Below are 23,962 nucleotides of genomic sequence, written 5' to 3' on the forward strand. Positions count from 1 at the left end.
CACAAAATCCGGCATGTCATATTGTATACTGGAGAATGAGTTTGTAGCATCAAACTCATAATAGCTACCAGTGGCAGGCTTCTGCACACATTGATATGTATAAAATTGTAAAGGCACATGTGGATTTTTTAGGATATCTGCTTTGTATTTAAGAGCATAACTGGCTTCATATTCAACAACTGGAATTCTTAGCTCCATAGTCTGAATAATGCATTTGCCTTCATCAGATAGGGTATTAGGCAGAGCTTCCCCAGTAGAATTTAATGTACTGTACCTCATCAAAGCATTATTATCATTGGCAGCTCTTCTAAATGTAATTCTTAAACCACCCTTCCACATAATATCTTTGTAATCTGAGAAGAATCCTGGCAACAGGCGCATAGGAAACAGCACTGTGTGGCTCTTAGATATAATTTCATCACCAGCCTCAAATCCACCTATTTTGTAGTAAGAAGCCTCGGTCTTGGATAATTTTAGTGTTGCCAAAGCTGTAGATGTAATACCAGGGTAATCTACTCTGTTTATAACAACACCATGTTTTCTGATCTCAATTTCAGAGAACAGATGTGGCACAAAATTGTCTACCAATCTTATGTTTGAATTTGCCGGATAATCTGTACCATCGAGCTTTACAACATCAAATTTGATGTATAGATCTGCTCTGTGGGGGTGTATAAAGCCATCTCCTACATCAAGATCAACCTCAATCTCTGTGTTGGGTTGATTTAAATTTGCAAAGGTCCTCCGGTTTGGGGGGAATGATTGTAGCTCATAACTCTCAATATTTTCCATTTTTTTTGTATGTATTTTTATTTAAATATTAATTTCTATGATTGCAGTTGTTGTGGCTCCAGCAAAATCAACTAATTCTTCTTTTTCATTAGTGACCATCAACTCAATGTAATCTATTCTGTTATGGCACACAGGAAACTATAATGTTGGTGATGGTGTGTAGATGATCGGCTCCATGAATTCAGAGATAGGTTTGAATGTTGCAATGATGCCAGTTTGTTTGTGAGTGCCAATGCCATTTGATTTGGTGATCATACCCTCGGCCACATTACAGTGAATATTTAGAGTCTCTATGGCTAAGAATTTAGGTATATTAATAGCAGTGTGTTTGATGGCCGATTCAAGTTTTGTGTTGTTCTCAAATCCTAACAGCTCTCCTATAGTACCCAGATCCACTGTCTCTGTAGCAGACACAATCTCTACTCTGTGAGTGACAGAATTTTGAGTTAACACTATACCTCTGGGTAACTGAGCATTTAGAGTGGACAGATTATACTGCCCTGGAGTGATGACAATTTTTTGATCACCAACCTCAATTATGTTGTTGTGGTGTGTAATATTGGGGATCAAGTACAAGCCATAAAATGCTCTGAGAGCTATTGTTTTGGGATACACTATATCATCATGTAATCTAAGTTTCAATATTGAATTTTGGCTGGTGAGATGGAATACTCCCATGATGTTTCAGATACCACAGGGCCTTTTGAAAATCTTCAATTGATGGTTTATTTATTTGAGACAGATATCTAAGAACAGATAAACACAGATGTCCACAATTAACTTCTTTGAAGTTTTGAACACGGGCATTATTGTAATAAAGATTAGTTGATTTTAGATATTTTACTAAATTTTCAGGTGGAACACCTCCAAATGAATCAAACACAAATGCCTCATTGTTTAAATATTTAAGATAACAAATCCAGTGAGTGCCCTGATTTTTGTACTTATCCAAATTAACTATGCCACACTCTTTGTTGAGTGGTTGTTCTGGTAAAGAATCAGACATGTACACACCTCTAAAATGTTTGATGCCCAGTGGCTTGATTAAAGCTTCAATATCTTGGTTTGTAAGCGGCTCTTGTTTTTTTTAAACTTATTCATGGCTCTCTTAACACCTTTGCCTTGTTTTTCCATAGCCAGATTATGGCGCTTCAATTCATCTAATTCTGCCCTATTCTTCTTAGCATCTATTACTGTTCTTGCTATAGCAGCTGATCCCCCAGCCAAGCTCCCCACAGCCCCAAGTACTGCTAAGATGACCGGGATAGTAAATATAAAACCACCTGTATGCAATTTTTTCTAGATTGCTGTAATTTTTTTAATTGGGTGGTACTAAGTAACAATTTCATACCATGGCCCTTGGCAAGACAAGAATGTTTTTTCTTGCGCTGCTTTTTGGTTAAAAGACTATCAATAGTTTTAAGAGATTTAAGACCTGCATAAGGTATCTGATACATAACACCCTTGGCCTTCATCCTAGGTTTATTATATATATATATATATTCTGGGATTACATAGTTTAATTAAGAGGCTTAAATTTATTTAATTTATCACAACCCCCACCCCAGTTTTTGTTTGGTGTTCATAGCTATGGTGGTCCCCAATGCTGCTATTCTTTCACTTAAAGAAGCATCTTTGCTTACAAATCTACCAAATGCAGCCTCTTCTAATTTCTTGTCTGCAACATGTCGCCTCTCAAGATCAGAATGTGTGTTGTATGCTATGTCATGGTCTCTACAAGCAGCATTTAGGGGATTAACACCAGGGTCCCCTCTGTTTAATCTATGATCTAGTTTTGTGCCTGGACCACAATACTGATAGCCTGGAATGTGTAGTTCAAATGGCAGCTTGTTTAAGATGTCATTAACCAGCCCCCGACCCTCAGAGATATTCCAAAATTTAGGTGGTAGAGTATTAATAATTTTTATAAGATATCCAATCCCCTTAGTGTCATTCACTATAAAATTAGACAATTTGGTGCTTATCATGTCAATAATTCCAACATTTTCATTGTAAAAATTGTGGTTGCCAGCATTTTCTTCCCCAGCTATCACCAGCAACCTATCTACAAGTTTCCTGACATCATCAACCCAGACAAATTCTTTAGGCAGGGTGTTGTAATGTTTGATTCCACTACCTGTCTTGATCTGTGACCATATGGGCTTGATTAAGTTGTTGTATTTTGCTCCACTGCTAGACTTGACTCTTTTTTGTGTGGGATCATTGTTCTGGTACAGAGCATCTGATTTTATTAATATTTCTTTGTAATGCTCATAATCTTCATCTCTATAGCTGCCAAACCTTTTCCTAGTCATCAGTTCCCACAATCCAGGTGTGCCAGGATACTTAACAAAACCACCTCTTTCTCCAAGATGAGATTCTGAATATAAAATTAGATCATCTCCCATAAATGTTACTCTAAAATTGCCAATTCTATGTATGATGCTACCATCACGCTCTGTGTCAGCATATAAGCCAAAAACCTCATCTTTGTTGTCTTTAGGTGTGCTTAAATATTTTTGAGCAAGAAGACCCAATTCAATAGGATCCTGAGTAGCTTCAATTCTTCGAGGAGCAACAGGACTAGGTGTATGAATACTAGAAAGTGGGGTCATTGGATAATCTAATATGTTCCTAGCAGCTACAGGTACAAGCTCTGTGATCAAATTTTGATTTTGCTCTGTAACAGTTTTGATATTTTTACCTAATTCACTAATAGCATCAATAATAGGCTGTTCTGTTTGCTTGTGTTTTTCATAGATTCCTCGGTTCTCTGATTTCCATCCCTTAAATCTTTTTACAAGATAATCTCTTAATTTAAGATCATCAATAATTGGCCTTTTCATGGTTATTTATATATGTTTCAATGTCTAGAAAATTGTTGATTTTATTTCTGTATTTACCACTATTGGGTTTCCTTGTCATATCAATTGTGACAAACGCATAGCTGTCCTGATTCCAGCACCTACTGCAAAACTTAGAAAAATCAATGTAGCTCAAGTCCCCACCTACATGTTCATCATGTATGTGTTTGAGGTTGGTATGATCTTGATGAAACACACATATAAAATTGCTGTTGTCTCGGATCAGCTGCTTCGGAATTTTAGAAAAAGTCTGTGCCAGGTAGAAACAATCTATGTTTTTGTGTCGGCCCTGTGTAAAGAAATTTTTAACCTTGTTTTGATTATCCAGTATAATGTCATCAAACACAACAACAGAGTTATCAAGACATTCATGGAGTGGCTTAACATCTGGTTCAAAAGTGGCTATATCCAGTCCATCATATAGCTTCATCAGCTGCTGATATTTTAATTGTTCCAAGCTCTTAGAGAAGACATACAAGTGCCTGTTTTTCCAGTCTAACCAGTTGCGTGCCAATTATCATCAATCATCAATCATTAGTGTAGTTTTACCACAAGCCGATGGCCCAACAATAAGACATCTAATATTATCAGGCAGCAGCTTGCCATTTCTCTTAATCTGCTGTTCATGCTCTGGCAGTCTTTTATAACATCCCAGGTGTTCATAGTATCACTTTGTCTGCCTCGATCCAGCTGTGTTCTGGGAGTCCTAGCCATTTCACCAGTATCTTGTTGCCTTTTCTGCGGATGATTTTTTCTATGAGATATGTGTCAGGCTGCTTAGTTTTGCTGAGTTCTTCTTCATAGAACCTGCCTTTGAGAATTTCTCCTCGGTGATCTTTTATTATATATGTGTATCGGGTCCTAGGTTTAACTTGAACCACTGTAAATAATTCAGTGCTCCAGTTTCTGATAAAGCCTCTTTTGAATAAGTGCTTATATTTGCTAATTCTTACTTGATCACCTATCTTGTATTTGGCTTTTCTTGTTGTTGGCTGGTATCTAGGATAATAAACAGTGCTGATCAATTTTTGCTCATCAGATGAAGTTACCTCAGAGGGTTTCATGTTGATTGTGGAATGGACCGAGTTGTTATATTTATCTAAAAGTTCTGGTAGGATTGTAAGCCATTTATAATTACCTTGAAGTGTGAATTGTTTATACATATGATTTTTTAGGGTTTTGTTGAATCTTTCTACAATAGAGGCCTTGAGATCACTGTAACTCGAGTAATGTTGTATTGACCGGCTTTTAATAAATTTTTGGAACACAGAATTATAGAATTCTTTGCCATTATCTGGTTGCAGATAGCTCGGTGATCTTCCACTCTGATTGATGATTGTCCTGAAGGCTTCTGTAACACATGATCCAGTCTTAGATTTGAGTGGCACAGCCCAGGCAAATTTTGAAAATGTATCTATGACAGTGAGTAGATACTTGTAGCCCTTGTTGATCTTGTCTAAGTTTTTCAGCTGTCCACTTGCCATCTCAACCAAGTCACACTGCCATAAATCATCTATGCCTTTTGTAACCACAGGCAGTCTCTTATAATTATGTCTGGCTTGTCTGTGTAATTCATCAACAATAATTTGTCTAGACATAGTATGTAAACAAGAATATTGCAACTATAGGGTGTTCAGCAGCTGATACTGCAGGATTTTCTAAATACAGTTTGTCTCCTATTTGTATATTAAATTCCAGAGAAACATCATCTTCAGCATAAGATGTTTCTAATGTATTGGGGTCTGTAAAATCTTCTAACTCTACACTGGTGATTTTTTGTTTGTTGTCAGCATTTGTTATTGATAAAGTAGGGTAGTGGTGTGCCTGTTGTTGTAGCCAATATTTGATCTTGATTGGTCTAAGTGTGCCCCCAACAAAAAAACTGGTAATAAAATTGTGCAGGGGACAGCATATATATTTTGCCACCTGGTGTAAATGGAGAATCATATTCTTTGTTGGGGATACTGTACAATTCAAGAATTACTGTATGTTTAGGATTCTCGATTAGGCCAGTTATTTCTTTTTCAGCTCTAAGCAATCTACTTGTTACAGATTCAAGGTGCTCATTGATAGTCCTAACAACATCATCATGGCCTGGCTTGATCTTTATGTCCACAACAAGTTTCTTGTATTGTTGCACAATCTCTTAAAGCTGGGTGGCTAAAACAGACAAAGCATTTGCTTGGTTGAATTCCATGCTTCCTAGCTGTTGTTTGATATTAGCTAAAATTTGCTGTAAATTTTCAACAACTGCCAATTTTGAATTTTGAGCAGTAAGATCATGGACTTGTCTTCTGATATCCTCAAACAGGGCATGCAGTTCATTAATATGTTGATTAGTTGGTAGAGTGGCCACTGTCTGAGTAAGTTGTTTGATCTCTGTCTGGATATTCTTGATATCTTCTGATTTCAATATGCGATTCACAGCTCTCTTAATATTTTTAAGTTCTTGTGATGTAGGCAGATTTGATACAGTATTCTGCAAAGATTCAAGTGCCAATTTTACATTATTTAATTCAGAAGCATCAGCCACACTTTGCATAGCATCTTGGAGCAGGGTTATGTCTGCCTGAGTAGGTGTTGATTGTTGTAAAATTTCAAGCTTTGTTTGGATATCATCGATCAAGTGATGAAAATGAGATAGGTCAGATTCAGTGTTGAGGTTTTCAAGTTTTGTGATCTGTTGCTGGACACTGACAAGGGTGTCTACAATACCAGGCAAGCGGGATTCTAGAGATTCTTGTACATTTGTCAGATCACTTTGCACTGCTGCTATTGTACCCTCAAGATGAGTTATGGTACTCTGAATTTTTCCAAAATCTTCATATGTTTCAAGTTGCAGCTTGATGTTGGCAACACTCCGAGTTATAGCACTCAAAGCATCAGAAGATGGCAAGTTGTTCATAAAATTTTCAAGTGTCTCAATTTTTTCTTTAACCTCGGCTATGGCATTGTTCAGAGGGTTCAGATTAGGTATCTGTAGTGATTGAATCTGTTCCTTTAGAGTGGAAATCACTAGATCAAAATCTTCTTGTGACTTTATGCTTTTGACAATTGTTTGGAGCTGTGCCTGGACATTATTAATCTGCTCTTCCAATTGTTATTTCAATTGCTCAGAGTTGGTGGCCTGGGTCTTAAATTTGGCTTGAAGAGCTGCTACAGCCTCCTCTAAATTTTGAAAATTATCTAATGTAACCAAGTCAGTATATTTTTGAAGCAGCAATTTGAGTTCTGAGTCAATTTTAAGAAGAAGGTCCATGCATTGTGATTGTAAATTTGTAATTTCTAGTTGAAGACTGGCATTGAGTGTGGTTTGTAAAGCTTGTAAATCACTTCTTAATTTTTTGACTCTGACATCAAGCATCAGAATCTCATCACTGTGATCTTCATGTCTTGTATGGCCAAATATATCATTAGGCATTTTGATTTAGTGGTTATTTATTATTGAATATCTAATTCTTAATTCTATAAAAAAGGTATAAGCTTGTCATAGGATCCCGGGACCTCAATATATAAGCAGTCACCATCAGAAACAGTATATACAGTGCCAGAAATCATGTTTGAGTGCATTATCCTGTAAATATTTTTGCCTATTGAAATCTTGACATTACACTCGGGGGTTGTAATAAATTGTAATTGACCACCTACAAGTAATTGGTAATGATTTAAATTATTGTTAAATATGTACAATATTTTACCTGTTTCATCATCAACATCTGTAAGTATGCTGTTCAGATGAATAATTAACAAACCACTTAGTTTAGATATCATAGATTGTATATCAGAAGAGGGTGCTGGTGTTGGCAGGTCCATAATAGCCTGATTTTTGAACCCAAATAAGTTCATAGGCATGTTTATTTATTTCAAATCATGCTTTGTAATTGGGCATTGATTACCACTTTTCAAATCACAATGACCCGATGGTAGAGTATGTATGCCACATGACAAAATGCATCTCTTATCATCATGTGGGTCCAGAGCAACTTTTCTTACAACATTTGTAGTCAACAAGTGATCAACACTCTGAATTCTGCATTCTGATGTTCTAATTAAACTCTGGGATTTGAGACAATCTTCATAATCTTTAAATTCAAGCTCTTTGTCTATAGTTACTCTGCCAATTCCCTTGGCTTTTTTTGCAACAGCACCACTACATGTTTCAAAGCTGCACATCTTGGCCCTTAACCCAGCAAATGCCACAATAACATCACCAAGTGTCTCATCTTTTAACTTGCCAGGCACTTTTTTGTTGTGGGGTTGAATCTTTGTATGTTCACTGGTATCAAAATATTTAAGCAATGCAGGCTGTGACATATCTTGATAGACATCTTTTGTCTGAATATCAAGAATAAAGCTATATGTGTCCATGTACATCAGTCTTACACGATCATCATAAAAAGGCTTGAGCACATTATAATAGAGCTTTAGCATGTGTAATTTGGCCAATTCTAATATCACAGCCCCTACATAAATAGGCTTATCAAACTTAATCTTTGTTTTTTCATGTTGAAAAGTGCCATTTGTCATCATAAATTCTTCTGTAGTTGAAATTAGGCTTTGCAATCAATTTTTTGCTCAGGTTGGTGTCAGTAATTAATTTAACATCAGTATGTTTTCTGACATTTTCTATGGTTTTGCCATACACTGAATTTACCATCAATTTAAACAAAGTTTTATCAAATTGGCTCATTGCAGATGTTCGAAGCTCTGTGTTTGTATCAATATATGGCTTTAACCATCTTGAGTGCCTGAACCTTTAGACTTTGCCAACTTTGGTCACTTGAACACCATGATGCATCAGGAACTGGAGGTTTTTGTAATATATGACATAACCCTGTTTTGGCTCTAGAGTCATCATTAGCTTCTTCTGTTTAGAGCCGGGTAAACACTCAACCTCAGGAATTGGCGGCAGATCAGAAAATGTGTTGTGTAAATCATCAGGAATTGTCAGATCAACCTCTAAGAATAGACCATAGTCACTGTCATCAAAATCCTGAAGATCTTCAATATTGAAATCGTCAACCCACTCAAGCCCTGCATATGGCAATTTATCCATCATAGCATAACCATACAGGCTGTTGGCATCTACATACAGTATATAATTTAATGGCAGTGCTGGATCATAATTGAGAATATACTTGTTATTTGCTCTGGCATATCTCTGAGAACATTGCACCATGCTTCCTCTTATACATTGCTCCATAAACAGATACATATCTTGATCTTGGATTAGATCCAATTGCATTTTAGTATTTAATAACATTGCAGACCATGCTAGGCCTGGTGCACTGTAAAAATACATTGGATCCAGCTTATAATTTTTCATGGAAGATTTTCTAAATGCCTGAAGTATATCAGCTAAGAGAGTGACATCAAGTTTTAAATATGCCTTGTGATAATCACCAAATGTCTGGCATTTTAAATTGTTCCACATCAACTGGGCATGGTGATAATCATCATCAGTAATTCCAGATGCCCTGAGTTTGCTGTAGAACTCTTGTTGTGGTGGCAGAGAACACTCATCAAATTTAGAAAAATCTGTAACATAATCATATGGGTATACACCCTTCCGCCTAATTAATTTCAGGTCCTGATTTGGAAACAAAGCACATGTGATTTTGAATTGATCATCAGATAATTGACTGGCCAGTGTAGCCAGGCTAGCGGACAGAATTCTGTAGGAATCAAGAAATCTTAAGTGAATGGGAACACCATTAACTTTAATTATCTTGCTAATAGCAATATATTTCTCATTATTTTCTGCTAAAATATTTAAATTCTGCTTGTCAAACCCCTCGTACCTGATCAGATGATGAAAATCATAATTGGATGCACCATGGCAAAATGCAGGGACACATTTTGGTCTCTGGATCTTAATATTACAGCTATTACACAGGGCCATTTTGAATTTACCATCTGTATGAGAATGGTGATGCACCTTGATATTTGTATCTGAAAATTCAGAATCACATACCTGGCATTTTTCTGCATTGTTGAAATCTTCAATCTGATCCTCTGTTAAAGGCATCATGGGTTTTGATTTTAATATGTTATTAGATGCTATGTCATGGCATTTATTTTCTATTCTATGTGCAAATTTTTTGATGGCATCTGGTCCCATGTATAAATATTCTTCACTAACAACACCATCCTGTACAACAACATAATAAAAACTAGAAGGTTCATGTAACTGGTATGATGTAATTGAAGATTCATCAGGATCTGGGCTGCAGAATGCAAGGGGTTTGAGGTTTGATTCAAAATCACAGACTATATATGCTGGGTGTTCCAACAAGGCTTCAAATTTTTTCAATTTGGCATTTTCACTTGGACTAGGCATCACCATATGAACAGGTTTATGGTTGCCACAGTATTTTAGATGCTCAATTAACTTGTTTTTAGCAATTTCTGCATTCACTTCCCGAACCCCATTCACCATTTTTCTACCATCAAATACAGTTAAACATCTTCTACACAACTTGAATATTGTATTGGATTTGCCTTGTTGTTTACTGACTAAAACTTCAAGACTGTGTATCAGAGTGTAATGGTATGTGTCATCCTCTTCAATTAAGAGCAGATCAATCGGAACAGCAGAATCATCATCAAGTGTAGTGATTCTGAGAGGTGCTATCAAGCAATTGCCACGGCCAGTAGAACAAATAAAAACATTAATAGATAATGGCCTACCATTGATATCTCTGGCCTTTTTTTTTCAAATTTATCAATATTCTGAACAGGCATTGGATATTCTAAGCCCTCCATTGCATCATCAAAATCATTTTCATGTTGTTTATAATAAGTTATTCTCTGAGGATTCCTTAAAACTGGATACAAAGCAGCTAAAATACACCACAGAAAGCATTTCTCATCATTATTTTCTATGTTAACCACGGCTCTTTTGTTTTTAATATTGGCAGGTAAAGGCACATATGTGGAACCTTGTAATGGGTTAAATTTAAAAATATTAACATAGAGCTTGTGTGGAGATCCGCATAGGCTCCATCCTGACTCTTTTGCAGCAAATTGAGAATGTTTAATATTCAATTGCTCTATCAAACTGCTTATTATTTTGTCTAAATTTGCATTTGAATATACAGCTACAGTTTCTGTTATGTGGGGCTGTGTAAATTTTGTGCCATTTGCTTTCTTATATTGTGTAAACAATTTGAAGGACAGCTTATAAGAGCTATTTTGTGCATTTAGAATTGCCTGCACATCAGGATTTATACTGTTCAAAAAATTCTTAATATCACATTTTTGCTCTGATACAAACCGGTAATCCCTAAGTTGGCCAGCAAAACTGCTATGTATGTGTTCATAGCGTGGCTGCTTTGCTGCTCTAGCATTAACAGGTGTTTCAAGCTTCCTTTTCAGACCAGATGTAGATGGTTGTGGGGGCAATGTTGATGACTGTGCAGAACAAGTATCTATATGTTTATATGTGAAGTATTCCATGCTATATTTTCTATGGCATTTTGGGCATATTTTTGTGGGTGTTCTGCATTTTTCTGGATCACAATTCTTTTGGAGCCTAACCCAATTGGGGCTGGATATATTCTTATTGCATTGATTACAATATTTTTGATTTGGCATTTTTGTTGTTGGTTTATTATATAAAATTTCTTGGGGTTCAAATCAAAATTCTATGCTTAATAAAAAATATCAGTTGGGTTCAGCAGTGTGCTTTGTATACTTAGTGTGTGTGTATGTGTGTTAATATTTTTAGCTTTGGTATTTATATAAAATTTCTTGGGGTTCAAATCATAACCCTATACTTAATAAACCTATGACAGGTTGTATAAAGCTGATAGCCTACATGCACAAAAATAGAATAAGTACAGAAGCACTGCCCTAGCACAAATACATGTCTATACAGGCATGTCCTAGAAAAACAATAACCTAATACCATGTGTCATGTATAACAAACTGGGACAGATATAAGCCTGACTCTAAATATGAGTGGATTACAACAAACAAGCAAGATGTGTCAAATATCAGACCTGTATGAGGAGTACTGCAACAACACATTTGTACTCTTCAACCACTCTTACAATACTAACTGATATGTAATGCAAGAGCTCTTGCCTTATAATTTGTTGCATAATATTGGGTAATAATTTGTTGCACAACATGATGCAAGAGCTCTTGCCTTATAATTTGTTGCATAATAGTGGGTAATAATTTGTTGCACAACATGATGCAAGAGCTCTTGCCTTATAATTTGTTGCATAATATTGGGTAATAATTTGTTGCACAACATGCTGCAAGAGAAATAAACCAGAAGAAGGCCACAAGTGGACCGGAAGTAAATATGTGTGGGTGTGGGTGGGTGTGGGTGTATGTGGGTGGCTTTTTGGCTTAGTTTTAAGTGTATCCAAAACAATATCAAGAGGGGCATATTTTTGACAGGCTTATGGACAACAATCTCACAGATGTAGCTTTTGTAAGTGTAGGCAAATCAATCTGAGGGGGCTCATCATTTCAAGGGAAATTCCCGAGGGCATTTTTACAAAAATCTTGGGTTAGACAGAGTACCACACTTAAGCAATAAGCTCATATGCACATCTTGAGCTAGTTTTAAGTGTAGCCAAATCTGCCTGAGGGGGGCTCATCATTTATCGAGTTTATAATATAGCCAATTACACTACTGTACTCACTTGTGGAGTGTAATATGTAGAGTTATATACTTTTTAGTGAACTTAAAAATGACAATCTTGTGTGGTGCAATGACTCACAATCTTCAAAATAGTTATTGCAAGTAGAAATATGAAGCCATGCTCGCCGCCATCATAGTACCCACTCTGGACGAAAATTTTGATAACCCATAAAAGAAGGCTCACATTTCCGATCTGGCACATCGAGTCTATGGCAGCAAATGACATTTTGAGAATGAAGGAGTTCCATAGAAATCGTTTGCTGTGGAAACATCAATGAAGTAGGCAAAGTAGAGATATGTTTGAAATTATGGAAGGCTTCAGAAAGAAAATAAAAGCAAGCAAATTTATATAAACGAAATATCACAGTAGTTTGGCTGGTGCTTCAACCTGCTTACCCCAGAGGCACAACCATGAATTTATTGTCTGGAGATGGGACAAGTACCTTGATAAACGTACCAATAATAATAATAATAATAATAATAATAATAATAATAATAATAATAATAATAGTTTACTTAAATTTCTGAGAACAGTTACAAGAACCTCATACAGCACTATGTCACAAACAGTAATATCAATAGAATAACTAATAATGGTTTTTACATAATATTACAAATCTATACATAAATATCATATTTCAAGGGAAGTCATAATCGAAATCATCGATTAATAGCTTTATAAATTCACCACCATTTTTCAATTTTACTTATAATACTGAATTTTTCCTTTTTTATATATTTTGGAACGTTATAAACTATTGTATTTCTAAAGTAGCTATTCCCTATCAATCCCATTTGACAAGATGTTTTGTATAAATATTTTGATTTTATCTTTCCTTCTTAAGCTCAAGGTTTTTTAATTAAAAATTTCCAACCACTCCATATATCTTAGTGTATAAGGAGTCCCTTGCAAAATATTTAGTGGCATTTGATATTGAATTAGATTATGTGGTGCATATTTTTGAAGTACACTCGACACCTTTAGTTTGAGTTGTGTGTTCAAATACACAACAGTAGACTAGAAGAAATTCAAAAAATTCTAAGCGTGAAGCAGAATCGTCCTTAGGTAGGTGTGAAGCTGATAATAATGATGACAGTGATAATTGAAATAACGAAGTTGGGTTATGCTATAGTATGTTGTTAGGCGGCAGAGCAGCAGTAGGGTAAATTTTGCTGCTTAATTTCGAAAATGTATTATTATTATTATTATTATTATTATTATTATTATTATTATTATTACTATTATTATTATATTGCTTAAGTAGGGTTCATCCTTGCTTCTCCTCCATATATACACTGCTGGACAAAAAAACCGGACACTTGCATTTTTTGTGATAACGCATAAATTCTGATTCGAAGTCTAACTAAAAGTTGCAGAAATTATTGGAAACAAGAAAACCTGAATATATTCAACAGAAGGCAAATTAAAATTTATTGTTAATAAATAATATTAGAACAAAAACGAAAGTTACTGAAAACTACAAAAAAAAGAGAAAAAGAAATCTTTCCAATATTATTTTTAATATTGTTAACTGGTACTGGTGGGGTATATAAGCTGTCTAGTAGTGAGTGTTACCTCCCCTGGCATCAATTACAGCTTGTAACCGCTGTGGCATACTTCGAATAAGGTTGGCAATCACTTCTTGGTCGAATTGCTCCCATTCTTCTTGATTAGCATGTCTTAGTTCTTCAATTGTTTCTGGAACTATTGCGCGGTTTCTGATATGTCGTTTCAGTTGATCCCAGACGTGCTCTATCAGATTTCGGTCCGGACTTGTGGTGGCCATTCTAATCGTGTAATCGCAACTTCGTCCAGGTACTCCGTGACAATATTCGCAATGTGAGGACGCGCATTGTCATGCATAAAAACAAAATCCGGGCCTATGAATGGTGCATATGGTACTACATGATCTGCCACACATTCTGTAATATACCTGCAAGCTGCCATTGCCCCATTCTCTACAAGAACCAACTCTCTACGTCCTTGTTAAGAGATAAATACCTCCCCAGACCATGACACCACCGCCTCCAAAGGGTGATATTTAAAAGAAACAACATTGAGCATAACGCTCATTAGGTCTTCTATACACATGTTCACGCCCGTCTGAAGAACGTAGGTTGAATTTTGACTCATCGGAGAATAAAACCTTTCCCCACTGCTCCACATTCTAATGTAAGTGTTTTGTAGCAAATTCCAGTATTTGCTACCGGTGACATGCTAACAACATGGGACCTGTAGCCGGCCTCCGAGATGATACACCACTTTAATTCAGTCTTCTACGAACTGTTCGTAAAGAAACCACAGCCCTATGAACATTTCTCAAACGTTATGCCACAATATTTGAAGTCGTACGAGAGTCTCTTAAGACTATGATACGCATTAAAGGATCTTCCCGTGCTGTTGTGCATCGTTTCCGACCAGAACCCGGTCTTCTACCATAGGAACCAGTTGCGTCATACCGTCTGAGAGCTTCATGGATAGTACTTCGTGCTATATTTAGCACCCTAGCAATATAGTGTACACTACGACCATCATCGCAAAGAGCTACTGCTTTTACTACCTCTTCACGTCTTATTTTCAAGCTAGCAAACTTACAATACACTTGCAAGAAAAATACCAGCAATGACAATGTCAATATTAATTGTTACTATGGTTACTATGAACCAAAATGCATGGCTCTCTAGACATTAAACAAAATAACATCAACAGGAATTGAAAATCAATAAATTACAACAATATTGCACGAAATTGATTTTGAGCCTACTGGGTGTTCCAAATAAGTAAATTCGAGTAAATAAATAAATAAATAGATAAATAATAAACGGAAAAACTATGGAAAATGTTCAATAATGAATGTTCAATTGTTCAATACTTAACTGAGACCGTAATTCATAAGTAATTGCAATTCAGATGTCAAATATTAAGGTGTCCGGTTTTTTTTTGTTTTGCAGTACAGATATATACAGATAATGTGTTTTTTCATCTTGTAAGATTGTAATTAATTTTGACATGTATTGCCACTTTCAAATTCCTTACCATATTCTAATTTATCTGCGCATAACGTTACTCCCCTCCCCTTTGTAACGTTATCGAGACATATGACGACGCTGTACGCATACGGAGAGCTATGTTCAAATTGTTAATGTGACGTGTGAAATATAGGCTACCCATATCAGTAGGTGCATTTCTAAACCCCTGCTGCTTGAAATCTCGCCCCCCGATGTAATTAACAACGGGTTTTATGTCACTGGAAAGCAATGAATGTTCTTTTTGCAGCAATATATTTTTCACTTTTAAATTTTGAATGAATCCAGTGTAACGTGACACCTCTTCCTGGCAATGTAAGCATAATAATGCCCGCAAAACGTGTCACCAAGCTCTGGTTTATGTATGGAGGGAAAACATTGAAAAATAATTCCGAGAGTAAAGAACACAACTTTTGTACACATACTCAGGTTGGAAATTAAAGACATACCTTACGGTAACATAACCATTGACGTAAAACACAATTACATAATCATGTATTTACTATTTCATTTCTGATAGTATTGTTGTTTTTGCTTATGGTTGCCTGAAATATAATTTGCATGACGATCAATTGCACATTGCTTGTAATCCAACTTTAAATTCCAATCCGAATCGCAACAATTTCAGATTGTATGCGCTAAGTTTCGTTAAACTGTATGTTGATACCATATTTCCATTAACTTTGGCCCTATGTGTGAAATCATTTAACTTATATAAAAAATTCCATGAATGTTAGAATACTGATAAGGTGCCCATAATTGGCATAATTGAAACGTGTATTTTGATGAGTCAATTGAAACGCAAGGGTTACAGTTACGTAAGTATAGGCTACAGAACAGCATATTAATGTATTTTATTTGCATTACTTATGTGGAATGTCAGTTTCTATAGCCTACTGTTAAAAAATTAATAATGGTGGTAATAACAATAAACATGAGACAACACCTTAAAAAATTTATTTGAAAACCACATTAATTAATTCAGCAATACATAACATTTTCTTCTGTAGCCGTCTCTACCTGCCTACTCGAAAATTTTTCATGTGCCTCTTTTTATACGTCACCACACTTGTCACTAGAGTGACAAGAAAGTTTTATACTTTAATTACAGCGCCTTGAATAACGTAGTGTGGAAAATGGCACAGTTCTGCGCGCTCTGGCTGGTTCCACTCGATAATGATCCGCTAGAAGCGTTAGTGTTGAACCCGTTGCTTGGTATTCGCCTGCTTATAGTGGAAGTAAATGGAGTTTTCGCTGCAACGTCTGATTCTTTTACATCAAGCATTTCTATGAATGCGATAATTGCTATGATATTCAGTACAGTGGTCGCGAAGATTATAACGAACATTCTAGACAGTCGACCACGTCCTGTTATCGTCATACTTTCGTTAATAGTATGGGAGAAAAAATACGCGTGGAATGCTCTTGGCAACTAAATTTTTGTGTATGAATTAGGTTCATTATTATTATCATCATCATTTCTTTTAAAGATGTACACACTGAAGCATTTGTATTTTGAATAGTTACTGTCTCTTTTCTTCCGCTTTAAACTAATCGCGGCGATGATGATAATGATGATTCCATGAAACGACAAGGGGAACCCCACAAGACTTTCTTAGTGCCATCGACATGAGTGTAAGGAAACTTTCAAACCAATGGGACAAGCGACACGGCATGTTCACACTGTCACACTAGTGACACACACTTCCAGACTGTAAAATAGCATTCATTGCACATGAGGGTCCAAACAGCAAACGACACGTTCATATGGCGTATTCGCGTGCTACTTGTTACTTCGGTCGGAAAGCTCCTTAAAGGAAGGGTGCTCAGACCGAAGCGACGCGCTACAGCGGGAGTTCCCAACTAAGTGACAAGCGACATGGTGCCTTCAGTCTATTGGCAAGCGTTCGCTGCTAATTGTGCGAACAACAGATAGGCGACACGAAAAACCGCACATTACAACAACAGATCTAGGCAACACGATAAGTCAAACGTGTCGCTTTGTCGCTTGTGCGTCGCTCAAACTGGGCCATTTTCTCAATAGCTTGCAACATGTTGCCGTGGATTGTTTTTCGCGCATGCGCGATGCAATGAGTGTCTTGCTTTAGGGAGATTACGCACCAAAGCGACAAGCGGCACGGGACACTTATCGCTTGAGGATTTCACCAACCGAACGCTGGCCTGTGCTTCCCGTCCTGCCGCTACGATGTGAAATGTTGCTCTTGATTGGCTCGTTTCCAAGCAACATGTGTCGCTTCGGTGTGAAAGTTGCCTTGGACCGAAGGACTTTTGTCGCTTTCGTGTGAAATCCTCATATCGTTTGTCGCATGTCGCTTCGGTGTAAAATCTCCTTGAGGAAACGGTGCAGTCAGAGCTTGTGTCCCTACGGTTCGAAAGGCTGCATTGATTACGGACTGCTCGCTTCCAAGCGGCACTTGTGGTTTGTCGCCTCGGTATGAAATATCTCTCAGGATACTATTTATATTCTAATAACATAGAAAAATAAAACTCTAGTACACAATCCAACTCCTGACGTCCGGAATCACTTTGCGATGTTTATTCTTGTGTTTATTAATTTTATTTTACTTTTCTTTCCAAATTAATGTCATTCGTGACTGCAAATCACTCCCCAAATATAACTGTTTCCATAAATTCACGTACCGCCTTTCAAGACAAACAAATCTACATAATATATTCCAAAACCTAACAAAGCCGCATTACTTTCATAAGAAAATTAGCACCGACATTGATCGCACTGCCATCTATGTTTCTCATCTGTCTGGGGAACCAGTTTCTTGGGTCGTTTTCCACACTACGTTATTCAAGGCGCTGTACCTTGAGTTAGCGTCACTTGCAGCATAGCTCCATCTTCACATGTTTCTGAGGGTTAAACTAATCAACATTATATAAACGGTCACAGAAAAAAGATCAAAAGTATATCACCATAATGAGCTCTCAAGAGTAAATCTCAAATTAATTGAAAAAGGAAGAATGGAAAGTATGTGAATTGTAGCAGATTGTATTTTTTAATGAGTAATGGTAACTACAGGGTATACGGTGTATGCCGGCGTATATTCTAGACTACAGCCTTGTCTTAAACAACAAAGTTTGACAGTTATGATTTCAAAAACGAAATGATCATACCATGTAGTCCAATACTTCAGCAGTACCTTCCGTTACATGCCAGTACCCAGGATTTTTTTTATGGAGGGGCAAGATCCGAAAATGTGTTTATGTGTGTCTGTGTGTGTGAGGGGGGGGGGGCATGTGTGTAAATAGAACACAAAATAATTAAAATGTTTTTATTAACTGTTAGAATTTACTTAAATCTTGCGTTCTGTTAGTAATGATCAATGAGAATTCATACTTACTTCAATCTTGCATTCGTATCTTTTCTTTATTTCGTTCATGTTGCTATGAGGCCCGTACCAGGATTTTTGTAAGGGGAAGGGAGTAGATACGGATATGTGGAACAAATTAAAGATTAGAAATGCTGTGAGGCTGATTGAATTAGGTTATTTTGCGTTGCTTTTCTTCAAAGTTTACCTGATCGCAAAGATGAGGATGAGAGTTGATATGATGAAATTGATGAAGAAACATGATGAATGAAAACCCAGCCCATACTGAGATTCGAACCTGGAATCCGAGCTGTCGTAGCGCTCTGTCCTAACCTCTGGAGCCTGCACCTTTATACATCAAACTCATTCATTTGTGCAAGGACATATTTCTTTACAAATTTGAAAAAAATGTCGATGTAATTTTCGTAGCTTTTTATAGGTTGACATTTAGATATTTCATAGCTCGAAGGGAGGGTGTCATTCACCGCTATTTCTTTAATTGAATTTGAAACTCATTTACAGGTGATATTTTTGAGAAACCGAAATATATAAGGTTGTATTTAATTTGTAGCCAATAGATGGCACAACAGATATATTTCTTACAACGAAAGCTAACATATAAATATTTAAAAGTGTAATATTATCTTATAAATCAGTTATTTGCATGGAAATATGTGCTTAGTAATGTGAAATGTAACTGGGAATATCAGTAAGAAATACATGTTCATATATGTCAAATAAATAAATAAATAACCTATGGCTCGACAGCCATTGAAGGGCCTTGGCCTATCTCTCGACGGGCAGTCTCCCTCCCACAATCCTACCTAAAGGTGTGGAGATCTTCATCCGGTAATGGGGTGACGTGGGGTCAGCACGCTATGTTTTAGGTTTAACAGCAACTATGTATAATGTAGGTTAGCATCATTATTATGTAGAGCTCTTTTTGTAGAGAGTGCGTAATGTTGTATTGGTGACAGCGCTCTTAGACATGTCTAGTTCCAATTGAACTTGATTTTCTTTATTGATCCAAGATCATTTCTTCAGAGAACTCCAGGTGCTGTTGGTTGATTCGCTCCTAGACATACTTTTATTAACCCTGCGTAGTTTGCGCACGGTCTCTTGTTACGGGTTTATGGTTTTATCGTCGTCATTTATCCATGATTGTTTTGTCAACATTCTCCCTCAGTCTAGCTGACATTCTGACCTTGCTCCTTTACACCACAGGGTTGTTTCCACTGCGAGGTAGTTCTTCGCGCCACTACACCTTGTCCCAACTATCTCTGGAGCAAGCGAACGAAAACAAGTCTCTGCGCCAGTAGTGACGCGAGACGGCTCCACCAATAAACTCGTGAGAGGGAACGATATTGCGTGAAGGGAGGGAAGCGACTGTAGCGTGTACTGCTTCGCTCTGCCCACTCAATTTCCTCCCCTTATCCAAATGTGCCTAATTTGCCCCCCACCCTGCAAAAAATACATTGTTTGCCCCCTCCATGGAAAACAAAATCCTGCAGGCTGTCTGACATCCATAAAAAGTTGCATACTTTTTACGGATATGAGACCATTGACAAGATAAATATGAACAAATGGATGGGAAGGAATGCAAAACGAGTATTGGGAACCAACCATGCAGTGGGAGAAGTTTGCTGCACAGCTGGACTGTGGTCACAATTTTGCATTACTTTCGGTACAGCCCTCCTATATGCCATTTAGGATTCAAGATAATGCATTATTTTATTATTATATTATTGGGCATTAGGAAAATCACTTACACTTTCAAAATAATTATATTTTAATGTAAAATGAGTATATACAATATATATTGCTGTTGTGGACATAACAGATGACTTCAGAGTAAATTGTTATGTTAGTATTCAATACAACAGAGGCGTCTGGTGAACGCATGCGGTGCTTGCTGCTCATGCGTCAATTGTGCGCAAAAGGACATTCGTATTATAGGTGTGTGTATGTGAATATATATTTCATTTTCTCATAATTGTTAAGAATTTTATCATAATTAAGTTCATCACAATAAAGTCCAAATACAGGTCAGTAACATTTGCTTGTAAGCTCAATTTATGTGTGCTTCTAACTTTATTTATGTCGTTCTGTAACCATGATAACTACATCGTAGTTAATCACAATCCAGGATATTTACAGTAGGTTTTACCTTCGAGGTCTTCCATTGATATCCACTCCTCCACAGGCGTCACTTCCGCTTTGGACCATTCATCCCGGACCTGAAAGCCAAATTTGAAAGTTTCATTTACTGACACATACACACGTCAAACACAATCAACGTGGAACGTGGCAACACCGCAAGCATGGAATCGCAGCGCCCGCTGGGTGCCGCGTTGCCATGTTCCGTGAACAGCTTTACTCCGCTGAATAAAAATCTGTATATAATTGGTTTCGCAATGTGAACTGACAGTGATAATGCATTTTTAAAATAGGAGAAAAGAGCTTCAAAACAAGATCAATATTGTATTTGTAGGACTACCCAATACCAAGAAAAAAAATGTTTGGCAAAATTAAGAATAACGATTTTTGAGAAATTTTGAAAACCTGAAAATTAATAATTGTGTTTAAAACCTTTCTGCCTGCACCCTACTAAAATTTCATAACGGTTCAACAACCCGTTCTTGATTTGCAGAATTTCAAAGATAGGTATCGTTTGCAAAACTAAAAGAAACCGGCGCTTTTTTTGTTCTCACGACGATAAAAAAGTAGAAGGCATACTCGAGAAAAAGTTGACTAGCTTAGATTAACGCAGAATTGAATAAGCTAAATTTTGATGTAACTCGCTTTTATGTAGGTCCACTGGTTAATTTTTAATTGGAGTCGGCCCTCGAGTATCCATAATTTTTAATCCGATAGCAGATTGTCTTGTAAAATGAGCATTTTACAATTACGTACACGGACGGTACGCGTATACCCTAATATATATTTAATTCCCTTAAACATCATAACACATAAAATACCCAAAAGATTACTTGTAGTATCATAGTATAATCATTGTAATTCAGTAACTAATGTCCATTATTGTTCATGCTTTTGTTTGTTTATGTCACTAACAATCAGAGATAAGACCACAATTTTAGAACATGATAATAAAAATGGTTGGTTGATTGATTTGCTTAATTTACTTCGCATCTTGTGTCACTTTAGGCTAATTTGCGAAGATGGGGATGAGTGATGATATGTTGAAAATAAAAATGGAGTGGCTAGCACAGAGATGTACGACGGCAGTGGCCTCGTGTTCGTTTCCCTGCCTGAGCATGGGTGTTCCTTCGTCAATTTCATATCATCATTTATCATCATGGTCGCCAATAGCCAAAAGTGGCAGAAAGCGACGCTAAATAAAGAAACAAAGTAAACAACTTGAATATGCATTACAATCTATAATTTTTCCATGCTGCTGTCAAAAGAGAAGAAAGCACTGAGACGCATGCATATCATGTCCAATTGAAGTGCTATGGTTAATACAATTGCATTGGATTCTATTTACCTTTTCAACCTCTTTAAACACCCTAAACAGGTTCCCACCAATCAGCTTCTTGATATCTTCTGATGTCCATTTCCTATCTCTGGCAAGCTCTGCTAGAAGCATTGGATATTGTGACACGTCCTCTAAGCCGTCAGGGGTTCTGGAACAGAATTTGAAGTCAATAAAACGATATTTTAGTATTACCATAGTTATACAATTAATCCTTTTTAGTATTTACACAAATATTTTTAGCAACAAATTTAAATATATTGCTACATATTTATATTACAAGTCCAATGTGCAAATTAAATGCTGACATAAAGTAGTAGCATTTTTAAGTTATAGCAACAGTTGGTTCTCTTAAGCAATTCGTATCGTTAAATATACTGCCATTAAAAGTAAAGATTAAACATTTATCTTACAAATGCAATGAATAGTATTTTTATGATAAGCATTATGACATATGCCTGAATTTGCTCCTGAACAGAGTGCTCGGTGCGAAGGGAAAACCTGAGTGATAAAAGCGTCCGTAGCATGGTGCTGATCACATCACCTCCATAAATAATCGAGATTGTGAATGTGTGGAAACCTACCTCGACGACACCCTATTTAGGCATTACCTTTTAACGTATTATGAAGTGCGTATTTTTATCAGAACTGAGGTGGAGATAATGGGGCAAGGATCACTTACGTTATTTTGCCACTTTTGCTTGCCCCCGCATTATAGTATCTTAATGTTAATCCCAGTCTAGCAAGATAAGGTAAACTTCCCTTGTCCCCCCACCCCAGTCTTGGAACCCAATCAGAATGATAGAATAAGTTTATAAATAAGTACAAATTACTGCTATTAATAGAGGAAGGTGACCAAAGCCCCAATTATTTTATCGATGATATATTTATTTAAATATAAACTGATTTCTCATTGTTAAAATACTCTCTAATTAGTTGCAAAAGAGCTCAGTGTATCAGAATCCAATTTAGGAAATACAGCCAAGAGAAATTTTAATTTTAGCAAAAAATTGCAAAGATGAGCGTTTTGAAAACGTACTCCAAATTCGGAACCCCTACTAATATTTGTAAAACATATATAATAAATGGCAATTGAATGATAATTTACAGTTATGTAATATTATCATCATCTTTTTAAACACAGTAATATATGAGAACGTATACGTAAATTCATAGTAGAGTAGATAACTTCCGAAACAATGTTTTGTAGTTGTTCTCCTCTAGCAGTTGGCCGACGAACATACGTTTCCTGTGTGTCTTCAGTAACAAGGGGAGCCATTTTCGTCCGGTCAAACTGTCTCTCTTAAAAGGATGATCTATATTGTTCCGTTCTGTTCATATGCCATGCGTCTTCAATCTGAACGCGTTACAACAAACCTCTCCATCACTAAAAAACATAACAAATTCCTCTTTCTTCTGCAATGTAAGTGCAATAGGAAGACCCATTTTTATCTGGGACGCTTCTTCAGAATTCCAGTATCTCTCACTGGATAAAACGTTGTTATAGGACAACAAACGTTTTTTTTCAGCTTTCATCCAGCCAATTTTCTTTGTTCTAATTGCATCTATCGCTCTGGCCATCGACTCATGGAACCAGCACCTTTTCTTGTTGCTTCTTTCTTTTCCAGCCATTATTTGTAACCTATAAGTAAACGAAGGCAATAAGCCTTCCTCAAAATATGCCTTTGATCCGATTTTGGAACATGTAGGGGTACAACTAGGAAAAGGCCATTGTTTCGAAACGTGGCCATCCCCAATTACTACCTAAACGAAACTATTATATACTCAC

General features: G+C 36.5%; 1 pseudogene; it reads right to left on the minus strand.

The window, feature by feature from the left end:
* Window positions 1–20,815: 20,815 nt before the first annotated feature.
* Window positions 20,816–23,962, minus strand: part of LOC145980188 (dipeptidase 1-like) — an 89,362-nt pseudogene continuing 86,215 nt past the window's right edge.

Source organism: Lepisma saccharinum, chromosome 27, assembly GCF_977018435.1.
Source record: "Lepisma saccharinum chromosome 27, izLepSacc3.1, whole genome shotgun sequence".
Classification (NCBI taxonomy): domain Eukaryota; kingdom Metazoa; phylum Arthropoda; class Insecta; order Zygentoma; family Lepismatidae; genus Lepisma; species Lepisma saccharinum.